An 8,605-nucleotide genomic window follows, 5' to 3' on the forward strand; every position below is an offset into this window, starting at 1 on the left:
TTTGGCTAATCAACAACAAATACTCTCTTGAGATTATTTTCATTTGCAAAGACTGCTATTACTTTCGTCTTGTCCAAATATAATGTATTTATAAGAAACCACTAAGATCGAACAGATTTACTTTTTATTACTAATAATTATATTTAATTCTGTTGAATGAATAAGGTATTAGTCAAGTACTAGTATAGATGTAACGGACTAACAAAATTTACTTCAAAATTGCTGGTTTTATGCTTAAACTAACAGCACAGCCCGGCGTTGCCCGGGTATGTAAGAGCCCCTAGTAGGCAACGACTAATCCCAATCTAGTTCTTTCCCTCTAGGGAACGAAGGCGCATGTGTAGGTTGCAATGTCTTCTCTTCACTCGAATACTTCTATGTATACGATGTTCCTAGCTGTCTCCCGATTGCAAGTTGCGAAAACTACAACAGAAAATGTGTTGCATATAAAAAGCTTAGATTCTCGACCCCATGTCGAATTTATCGGGTTTTTTTCAGAACTGGGGGAACTTTTCAAAATTTCCGCTGCGTTAGTTTTGAATTATGACATTGGGCTATGTGTGTGTCAAGTTTCATCAGAATCGGTTGAAAGCCGTGGTCAGGGTGAGGGTGCAACCTGACAGCCACACAGACACACAGATAGACAAACTGCCGTTTATATAGAGAGAGATATGAAACCAAGATTCTCATAGCAAATATATGTGTGCGTGTACGTGTGTGTGTTAGGAAACGATATTGTATTTCCCAGTTATTGTTATCTCCCTCCCGCCCTCGCAACTATTCTTAAATCAGCATTTCTTTTATTTCGCCCTCATTCTAGCAGATATCTCCTCTTTCCACTAACACTTTTACCTTACCTTTCGGCTAAGCTACTTTTCTCTCTCCCCCCCTCTCTCTCTCTCCCTCTCTCTCTCTCTCTCTCTCTCTCTCAGGAATCCTTTTCTTTTTCATACTTTTGGCATTTCACTTCTCTCTGATGCAGAGTTTTAGCTGGAAAATTAAACTGTTCTTCCTCGTATTCTTAAATTTCATTTGCAGTTTAATCTATAATTTGTCTAATGTATTGTTTATACACAGCTTCATTTGTTTCTTTATAATGAATTATTGCGAAGCTTAAGAATCTTGTAAGTCTGATGGTTTGTCGGGTTTCTGTCTTTGCTAAATTTTCCAAGAGTGCAATAAATCCTGTAGAAATGTTGGACTTCATTTTAAAAACGTTCGTCTCTTGACTACAGTAAGAAATGCAGATCTTTGTGGTAGACTATGTTTTAGAGAAGATGTGGTTGCAATTTCTACCTTTCTAGTTTTCTCTCCCACCCTTCCCTATTCTTCTCCCCTCCCCTTCACCGTTCCCTCTCTCTCTTATTCCTCCTCCTCCTCCTCCTCGACTCTCGTCACTGACACGTGACCAGAGGGAAGTCAGCTTTCCAACTGCTATCTTCACCAACACCTGACCGGTTATCATGTCTCTCTCATAAGCTGTCTCCTTGAGCATTCACAATAATTTTTCCATCGTCTTAGCTTAACAACCCTCATCGTTTGTTTTTTTTACCGTGTTATTCTCTTCGTTCTGTTTTTTACTGTTTTTAATTTTATTGGTTTTACTGTCTTGTTTTGTTCTTACTGTCCTGTTCTTGTTACCACTTTTACCCCTCCGCAAAAAATCCCAGATTTTATTTAATTTGCTTTGCGGGAAGGACTGTTTCAACGAAGTTGCGTCTTGTCCTTACCTTCGGAACGCGGAGTAGACGAAACAGGGACAACTAAGAAGGTGAATATTCTTTGTGTTGTATGTCTTCTACTCTGTTTTTTCGTTGTTTGAAAAAAAGTTCTTTTCCATATTTTTGTTTTTATGTTTTCGTTTCTCATTGTGTTCAACGTTTTTTTTATATCCTGTACCCATATATACATGTATATATACATATAGATGTAGGTATGTACATATATGTATGTATATATGCATATATTTATATATTATTTATATTATTATATGATCGAACGCATCCTTTTCCAATTAAGTTATATATATATATATAACATACACACAATATATGTACTTATATGGGCAGATATGAATACCAATGTAAGTTTATTTAGATATTATGCTCCATATAGTTAAGTATAGGCATAAAGAATGTTATCTCAGTTGATGTGTGTGTGTGTGTCAATGTATATTTCTCTTTTTACTCTTTTACTTGTTTCAGTCATTTGACTGTGGCCATGATGGAGTACCGCCTTTAGTCGAACAAATCGACCCTATGACTTATTCTTTGTAAGCCTGGTACTTATTCTATTGGTATCTTTTGCCGAACCGCTTGGTTATGAGGACGTAAATACACCAGCATCGGTTGTCAAGCGATGTTGTGGGGACAAACACAGACACTCAAACACACACGCATATATATATACATAAATACGACGGGCTTCTTTCAGTTTCCGTCTACCAAATCCACACACAAGGTTTTGGTCGACCGGAGGCTACAGTAGAAAACACTTGCCCAATGTACCACCCAGTGGGACTGAACCCGTAATGATGAGGTTCGTAAGCAAGCTACTTACCACACAGCCACTCCTGCGCCTATTTGGTAGAAACAAGAAAAAGCCCTCCTATATATGAGTGTGTGTGTGTGTGTGCTTATCTGTTTGTTCCTCACGGCCGCTTGACAATCGTTTCATTGCATTACTGGAATACACATCGTCGAAACCAGCCAAGAGCCATTTATGTTAAACAATCCTTAGATTTAGTAAAAGGGGATTAAATAATTATAGATTTACATGTACACACAATGGCTTATCTAAACACGTAGCATTATTCACATATAATCCAGAGTTTGTGAGGGCGCGTGGCTTAGTGGTTAGGGCATTCGGCTCATGATCGTAAGGTTGTGAGTTCGATTCCCGGCGACGCGTTGCATCCTTGAGCAAGACACTTTATTTCACGTTGCTCCAGTCCACTCAGCTGGCAAAAATGAGTTGTACTTGTATTTCAAAGGGTCAGCCTTGTCACTCTCTGTGTCACGCTGATTATCCCCGAGAACTACGTTAAGGGTACACGTGTCTGTGGAATGCTCAGCCATTTGCACGTTAATTTCACGAGCAAGCTGTTCCGTTGATCGTATCAGCTGGGACCCTCGTCGTCGTAACCGGCGGAGTCTTTTAATCCAGAGTTTACACACACACACGCACACATAATTATATATACAAATATATTCGTATGTATGTATTAACTACATATAAATGCACGTATATTTATATACATCTATGTGTGTGCGCGCGCGTAGGTGTGTATATATCTGTTGTGTGTGTTTGTGTCTATGTGATTTCGTTCTTGTGACTATGGCTATACTTGTACGATTGTATGCTGAGTGCTGATAGAGTTAGCAGACCACAACTGGAGTGTTGTACCTCGATTATGTATTCGTCTTTGGGGGAGTTACATATTCTGTCAACACTCGTTCTGACGATATGATCAATCCATACGATTTGAAATCGAACAACAGATAATTCAATGTTTCGCTGACGCGTTTAGCAAACCAATCAGAACCGGAGCTGTTTTTTTAACTGCCAAGAGTAGCCTCTGGTTGAAAGACAACATTCATTAAAATTTATAGTAAGCTAAATTACGAGGACGTAAACACACCAGCATCGGTTGTGAAGCGCTATTGGGGAGGAGACAAACACAGATACACAAACATATACACACATACATACATATATATACATATATACGACGAGCTTCCTTCAGTTTCCGTCTACCAAATCCACTCACAAGGCTTTGGTCGGCCTGAAGCTACAGTAGAAGACACTTGCCCAAGGTACCACGCACTGGGACTGAACCCGTAACCATGTGGTTGGTAAGCAAGCTACTCACCACACAGCCACCTCTGCGCTCAAGTTATTAGTTAATTAATAGGGTTTCTGTATGAGGTCCACGATTCTGAAACATACAGTCAAACGACTGGATACGAAATAACATTAATTATTAAAAAAATGTCTTTCTTTCCAAAGACAATGACGGAGAATTCAGATAACTCTGTTGTATTTCAAACTCGGATGGCAGTCCCGTCGTCTATAGGCAAATGAGTTCACAGTGCTTTCAAAGTACTGGTTTGGTACATCTAGGAATTCGTGAACGGGTTACTAGTGTTTACAACACCAGTTTCTGACCTGTTTAGATGTAAACTTTTCTGGTGCATTATTTAAGTTTTGTTTCGCGGATACTTGAATGAAAGGTTTTGCGCGAGAGCGGAAAACGATCGATAAGGTCTTGTATTTCTTCGATTGATGTTGTGTCGAATACAGCATCCTCAATAGAAATATATGTCCGTCCTGGTCATATACCGGTCTTGGTCATATGCTGGTCTTAGTCATAGCTAACTATAAATCTCAAGCGATTTAAAAGATCACCTCTTATATAGAATTCGAATTTAACATTTTCACGAGACTGCCATAGTTACGATGGAGCATTATCGAGAAAGTGAAAGTAGAGAGAACATGAGCCATGATGTAATTTTGTTTAGTACCATAGGAAACGTCGACAGAGTCGATTGAACGAAGGTATTCATTTTCCTCATCATATGAAATGACAAGATTTAGCATATTGTCAGTTATTCCACGCCTTTTCAAGGTTGTGATCAAAACATTTGAGCTACTGTAACGAATAGTAATCAATTCAAATTCGTTAGACCCCCAACGGAAGAGACCATGATACCAGGCCATGGTTGATGATCAGTTCCAATCCAAACTGCGAAGTCTTTCGTGAGGATAGTTTTATATACACACACATACACGTAGATAGTTATATACCCATCGTTTGACAGGTATATATAGTGATTGCTTCATTCTATACAAGTGAGGATGTAACGACGCTATAGCACCGGCCGAACTTATATGTGGAAAACCAATCTGTTATTAGGCTGTGTGGTAAGTAGCTTGCTAACCAACCACATGGTTCCGGGTTCAGTCCCACTGCGTGGCATCTTGGGCAAGTGTCTTCTGCTATAGCCTCGGGCCGACCAATGCCTTGTGAGTGGATTTGGTAGACGGAAACTGAAAGAAGCCTGTCGTATATATGTATATATATATATATATATATGTATGTGTGTGTATATGTTTGTATGTCCCCCTAGCATTGCTTGACAACCGATGCTGGTGTGTTTACGTCCCCGTCACTTAGCGGTTCGGCAAAAGAGACCGATAGAATAAGTACTGGGCTTACAAAGAATAAGTCCCGGTGTCGATTTGCTCGACTAAAGGCGGTGCTCCAGCATGGCCGCGGTCAAATGACTGAAACAAGTAAAAGAGAGTAAAAGAGTACAACGAATAATATTTTCTTTCGTTCATCCATGAACTCGTATCTTTCTCTCCCCACCTCTCTCTCTCTCTTTCTTTCTTTCTTTCTTTCTTTCTTTCTCTCCCTCTTTCTTTCTATCTTCCTCGCTATCACTCTTTCTATGTGTGTGTATGCGAGTGTGTGTATGTGTACATACAGTTGGGGGAAATTATGTCTAACAAAAGTACAAGTTATTAGTTAATAACTATTTATACTTTTTTCTTTCGCGATGCATGCTCTCTTTATTATAACTACTAACTACTAACACTACTAATCACAGTGTATGACTAACCGCGCCATACGGGAAGCTAAATGTACTATACATCTACTCTCTCTCTCTCTCTCTCTCTCTCTCTCTCTTTCACTCCGTGATACACACACACGCGCAGATACACTCGCGTGTTTACCTCTATGAAAGTGCATGCATACATAAGATGACGTCGTTGGTGTTTTTGCCCACGCACATTTCTGCTAAATGGGGAGTTGTTATGCCGTGAGTTATCTCTCTCTATATAAACGGCAGTTTGTCTGTGCGTGTTTCTGTGTGTCTGTCAGGTTGTACCCTCACCCTGACCACGGCTTTCAACCGATTCTGATGAAACTTGACACACACATAGCCCAATGTCATAATTCAAAACTAACGCAGGGAAAATTTTGAAAAGTTCCCCCAGTTCTGAAAAAAATCGATAAATTCGACATGGGGTCGAGAATCAGAAACACAAACCGCAAACTGTCTAGGGGACGCAACTCCACCTTTTTTAACTAAAAAAAAAATTTACCATCATTTTTTTCCAGTTATTTCCCTTACAAACCTGAGCAACGCCGGGCGATACTGCTAGTAAATGATAAAAAGCGCCATATTTTATGCGTCTTCAGTTCAATATCTTTATAACATACTGTTCGTTGCAGGATCTAAATATGTTTTCATGAATGAATTTGATTGACTTTCACATATGTATGCTTATATACATAACTATATATGTGTGTAATACACACACACCACACACACACACACACATTCATATAAAACATACACAATATTTGTACTTATATGAACAGATATGATTCTATGAATACCAATGTAAGGTAATGTAGATATTATGTTCCATATAGGTAAGTATATGTATAAAGAATCATATTTCAGTTGATGTGTGTGTGTGTGTGTGTGTATGTGTGTGTATCTATGTAAATAATTATAGATTTACATGTAGGCACAATGTTTTATGTAAATATGTAGCCTTATGCACATATAATCCAGAGTTTATTTTATATATGTACCTACATGTATAAACGTTGTATGTAATATATTAATATGTGTGAATGTATATATGAATGTGTATGTCAATACGTGTGAATGTTTGCACGAATTTGTATGTCAGTATGTGTATTTTTTTCTATCTATCTGGTTCCAAATGTTCGTATATAAATACATTGCAAATACACAAATATATAGACGGTCGGTAGTGGAAACATGTAACGAGAATCTGATGGCTTAGACTTTTCCCGCGAGATACCCCTAGTCTATCGCAAAAAAGAAATACGTTCATATCTATGCATATTTTATTAACGCCTATTTCCCTCCCTCCCCTATGTAAATTATATTTTTTTAGTTCCTTTCGTGATTTTTTTTCTGCACATAATATTTGTATCTTCGTAAACCTCTATATGCAGACGTATATTCATATATATATATATATTATATATATATATATATATGTCCTGTACTCATATATGCGTGTATATGTACATGTAGAGGTAGGTACGTACATATATGTTTATATATATGCATATGTTTTATTTCATTTATTAATATATTATATATTATATATATATATATATATATTACTACATACACACACACACATGTACACACATACATACATATATATACATATATATATGTATATATATACACACATTCAATTGAAAGAAATCCATTTATTTATCCAGTTACTTATAAATTATGCATACACTCTGTATAAAAATATGCAAGATATTTAAAAAGTTAATGATAAAACAGCAACAACAACAACAACAACAACAACAACAAATGAAGATAGTAATAATATCAACAATGATAATCATAATCATAGAGATGATGATGATGATGGTGATTGTGGTGGTGGCGGTGGTGGTATTTTGAATTTAATACTTATTTATACTTTACGTTTAATGCTCGCTTAAAAATATCTATTTCTTTCTTTTTTTTCATATTTCAGTATTTGTTTTTTAGCTGTTCTTTTCTTCTTTTTTTTTATTTGGGATTTTTTGATCTTGTTTTTTCTTCTCTTACAACATAGCTATCAGCACTTCGTAGATCAAGCACAGATAGAATTGTTACTTCGGCCCTCAGCGTGACAGTTAAAGTAACCAATCAGATTCATTGTTAATGATCAACTGACGGAGCCAGTCACCGCAGGGACGAATATAGGAAGAAAGACAAGCCAATTTGCTAGTAACGGCGCCTGGCCATCCCAATCTGGTCTCTATCAAATAGATAATCGTTTCTTGTGAAAAGGCCGGTGGCGCAGTAAGCTAGAGGCCATTATCGGCAACCCAAACGCGAACAACAACTTGCAACAAGAGATCAGAGGTGAAGAGAATTCATTATTCATAAGTTGGTCATTGCCAGCAGAAATGGAACGCTTTCTCAACCTTTCGTTTTCGTTTTCTTATTAACAGACCATGTTCAGAAGCAACACGCCTAATGAAATGAACTTGCATTTCAAGAGACACATAATTCAATTTTTGCAGATGGTTATGCGGTGGTAATAGCGGATTGCACCTGCTAGACACAGAAGTGTGTGGGTTATGAAAAAAGGAGGCGGGAAATTGGTTTAAGATGGAGACCGCAATCGCTGATAACAGAAGATAAAGAAAAACACAACGGTTTCTAAACAAACGATGAAAAAGTATACACAACATACATAAAAACAAATCTCTTCCCCTACATCTCTATATATTTATATATATATATATATTATATATATATATTATATATATATATATATATATATATAATATATATAGGTGTGTGTGTGGGTGGATATAAATGTGTGCGTGTTTGTGTTTACACATTCATACATATGCGTCCTGGAAACGGAGAAAATATGACGTTAGTGGATGAGAAGGGAGAAGAGATGTGGCGAAATAAACGTCGAAAGTTGCCGAAAATAGAACAACAATTATTCAGAGATTCAGGAAATAATAAAATAAGCTGTTGTGCTAAATCTGTGGTGAAAAGCAAGAAAAGATGTTGCGGTTGCTATTTTT

At 37.2% G+C, this 8,605-nt stretch overlaps 1 long non-coding RNA gene across 1 annotated transcript in view; it reads right to left on the reverse strand.

The window, feature by feature from the left end:
- Positions 1–1,295: 1,295 nt before the first annotated feature.
- LOC118766183 overlaps positions 1,296–8,605 on the reverse strand; it is a 16,282-nt gene continuing 8,972 nt past the window's right edge. Inside the window, exons 2-3 of the long non-coding RNA XR_005002101.1 lie at positions 6,086–6,094; positions 1,296–1,308 (exon numbers count right to left, since the gene is read on the reverse strand). This is a non-coding gene — a long non-coding RNA (uncharacterized LOC118766183). The remainder of the gene's footprint in view (positions 1,309–6,085; positions 6,095–8,605) is intronic.

This window comes from Octopus sinensis, linkage group LG1 (genome assembly GCF_006345805.1).
Source record: "Octopus sinensis linkage group LG1, ASM634580v1, whole genome shotgun sequence".
NCBI lineage: Eukaryota > Metazoa > Mollusca > Cephalopoda > Octopoda > Octopodidae > Octopus > Octopus sinensis.